Here is a 3,947-nt window from a genome sequence, read left to right on the forward strand (position 1 = left end):
TTTCAGGAAGTGGGTTTAACATATATTTTTAATGTTATTTTTATTTAGAGATAGGAAAGGGAGTTATTTGAGGAAATGCTTAAAGTTCTTTAATTTGTTATATCTTTGGAACCCAATTCCATGCTATTTTGTATGTATTATACCACTATCAATTTTTCCAACATTTGTATAAAAATTCAAAGTAACTCTACAAAATTCCAGTTGGATATTTTTGGGTGTACATTAATATACTTACTATAAAATTTACATGGGAGACTAAATAGCCACAATAGTTAAGCCAACTTTGAAAAAAGGTTGAGAATAGAGGAGCCTTACCAGGTATTAAGAATTCTAAATACCATAGTCAGAAATCAGTGTGATATTGTAACAAGAATAGACAAATGAAGTAAATAGTTTACTCATATCAGACTCATGTATTAAATAGAATTAACAGGAGTTAAAGGTAACATCACAAATCAGTGAGGAAATCTTGACTCATTAAATAAGTGGTATGAGTGATTCACTATCTGGACACAGAAAACTGGATCTCTACCATGTATTTAGGTGAATTCTAGAGGATCAAAGATGCAAAAGAGAAAAGAAAACAATAAATAATCGAATATAGGAGAATGTATTTGTGATCTGGGGGCATGGAAGGGCTTCTTAAGATCAAAAGTTTTTACTATTATGAAAAAATAGCAGAGTTGATAAAGATATTTTTAATGGGTAAAACAAAAAAGGAAAGTAATCCAGAATATACAAATCAACATGAAAAAATGGAAATGAAAAAAATGAGCAAAGATTATGAGCAAGCAATTTGTAGAATGGAAAGTTCAAAAGCCTAATGAATACTAGAAGAGATGCTCAATTTTGTTAGATATCATAGAAATACAAATTAAAACAACAATGAGGTATTACTTCACATCTATTACAATGGGAAAATTAAAAAGCTGGACAATGCTGGGTATTAGAAAGAGCATGAGCATATACAAATTGTGTGCTGCTGGAAGGATTGTTGACAGCCATTTTGGAGAGCAGCCTGGAAGTAGTCAGTCAAATTAATTGTATGCTGATCCGAAGGGAGGCATGTATGAAGGTGTTCATTGCAGTGTTTTTAGTACAGGGCAGGTGCGTTACTCAAAATATGAAACAACTGCGTGGTATAGGTACCAACTTATCTAAATAGATGCTGGTGACACAGTTGGAGTAGGGTACTCAAGACCCCCCTTTTTTTTCAGGCATTAACCCTTTAGTAGCTGATTCATAATGAGCTCTGAGGCAAGAGCTTAAGTGGTGGATGGAACCTTAAGGGACTTGTGACAGAGGCTGTCTATGTATTAACAAGTGTTGGAGTATATCAGAATTTTAACAATTGGTGTGTTCAGTCATGCGTTCTAGCTTGATATTTGCATTATCAGGATGTGCAGGGGTGGTGAGGGTTGGAGGAAGCTGGAGATGGGTTCATCCAATTTTTGCACAATCGTATGATGAGGCCCTGAGAAAGTCTGAGGTAATTTGGGTGTCCTACATTAGGGGACTGGACAGGCAATACCCATCATGTATTCCTAAGCAGTATTTAGAAATAATGGCAACATTGGTTAAGTTATAAAGGGAATAGAATGAGAAATATTATAATATTTTGTATGTGCATGCATATCAAACAATAGTACTTGCTTTACAATAACACAGACAACAACAGATATGCATGAAAATCATTAGGATGGTTGCTTTTGGGATGAAGGGAATGGGAGTGGGGAATGGAGATAAAAGGAAATAAACAAGTAAACCCAGACAGGGGAACTTTGTAAACTAATGCTGATAATATGCCATGGAATAAAGAATGTGACTACCTCAGTCCTCTGCACCTGAGGTTAAAGTGGGCAGAGGTAAGCCCCATTACTTCCTTGTAATATTTGTTTTTTTTAAATAAATTTTACTGATATGAGTAGCACACAATTTATAATAATAAAGTATACAATACTTTTTATTGTAAATTCTATATAGCCAACTGACCCTCACAGAATATTTTCATTGATTTTTTTAAATTCAGTTTTATTGAGATGTATATTCACACACCCTACAAACATCCATAGTGTACAATTAACTGTTCATAGTATCATCATATAGTGTAATGTTTTGAGCTGAATCTTCATATTCATATTATCTCTGCCTCCAAATGACAGGCTCAGTAAGGGACAATGTAATTATTCTGACAGCTGGATTCTTTGGTTAAATTCCACAAATATATGTCAGGCTCCCTTGATTGCAGGAAACTGTACAAGTTGTTTTGCAAGAAACAAATATGAGTCAGACAGTTTGTTAAGTTTGTTATTTATGAAGTGGGCCCCCTCCCCTTAATCTGTAACAGGGGGGTCCACTCCCCCTCAACCAGCAATGACTGCAAAGTAAAAAATGTTGTGTAAGCATTAAGCCCTGAGAAGAAGGGAGTGAAACTGTACTGTTTTAGGGAGTGAAGCTTGAGGTTGTATGCATTAGCCAAGTATAACCGTTTCAACAATCAACCATTGCGCTGACCTTGAGAAAATTTCTCAACCTTGCTAAAGATCCTAAGCAACCAATAACTAACCGCCAACTCTGCTTCTGTCAAAATAGCTTGCTTGCATTTTCAGGATGTGGTTTCTGCCCATGTAAGTCTCAAGCACACTTAGGTCGGGGCTGCTCACTGAATTCCCTGTGTGGAGTGACTGTGAGCAGTCGCTGGCTGGCTAATAAAGGCTCTTTAAATTCTGTTTGGCTGTCTCGTACTTTAACTCGCGGGCACCATAACAATTTATAAAGGTCATACTTTGGCTATTTTTAAATTAAATGTCTGATAGCTTATTCTTTAACTTGCCTAGTTTATTTATATAAGAAATGATATTTATAAGGTTGTTTCATATAACTTGCATGGATTTCTTGGAAAGTGAATATTATCAAATTATCCAGGGACACTTTCATTCATCATGATAAAATTATAAATTACAAACAAATGGCAGAGATTGCTTTTCTTAGATTCCAGTATCATCTCCCCCTCCCATAACCCCTTATCAACATTTTCACTTTGTTGTTTTTATCACACCAAATATATTTCTAGGAGACAATTTCCTTGACTACTTAACTTCATTTTGGCAGTCACTATAGCATTATTTGGTCACTCTTCTCCAGTGTACTTAATTAGGTATTTTTTCCATTTATGGAAACATTTTATTTACCTCCCTGTGTTTGAGATAATTATCTCTGAATAGCTATAGGGAAAAGGATGAGATGGAGTTGATAATAGGAAGACTATATTAAACTAGATAAAATTCAGTGACAAGGAAGACATGGGTAACAGTTTGTTTTTTGTATCAATCAATTAAGCTGTGACCTAGCGGCAGGAAGAAGTGAGTTGGTGGGGGTGGGAAGGGGAAAATGCTGCGCTCCACAGGAGAATATGAATGATTCTGGATATGGAGAATGAGAATTAACTTTAATTTTTAAAAGGAAGTGGAAGTGTCTTGGTGATCCAAAGGTATAACTGAAAACACGTTGCAGATTGTGGAGTCTGCGCAATGCCCTTGATTCAGGTCAGGACTATGGTGTAGTTTAAATTGTTGGCTATATCCAGGGGTCATTTAGGGAAATTTATTAGCACTAAACATAAAGACAACTGTGCTTGTTTTCATAAGAAACTTGTTTTTTATTTTACTTATGTCTTTAGAGAAAAGCTAAGCTATAAATCATTAGGTAATAGTGATAAGTGCAGTTTTATAAAACAAAATCCCAATTTCATGGAATCAGGATGGAGATTGAAACCTTGCATAGAGGAAAAACATCCAGGATCTAACTCACCCCAAACTAAAATAATGTAACAGTAGTAAAATTCGATGATGGAGCAATAGAGGAAAAAGTAGGAAACTGAATATGTAATAGCCAGCAATCAATCTTCCTGTTTCTGTTTTTAAACCTGTTATTAGCATTATTTTCTA

The sequence above is a fragment of the Choloepus didactylus genome, chromosome 4 (genome assembly GCF_015220235.1).
Source record: "Choloepus didactylus isolate mChoDid1 chromosome 4, mChoDid1.pri, whole genome shotgun sequence".
Classification (NCBI taxonomy): domain Eukaryota; kingdom Metazoa; phylum Chordata; class Mammalia; order Pilosa; family Megalonychidae; genus Choloepus; species Choloepus didactylus.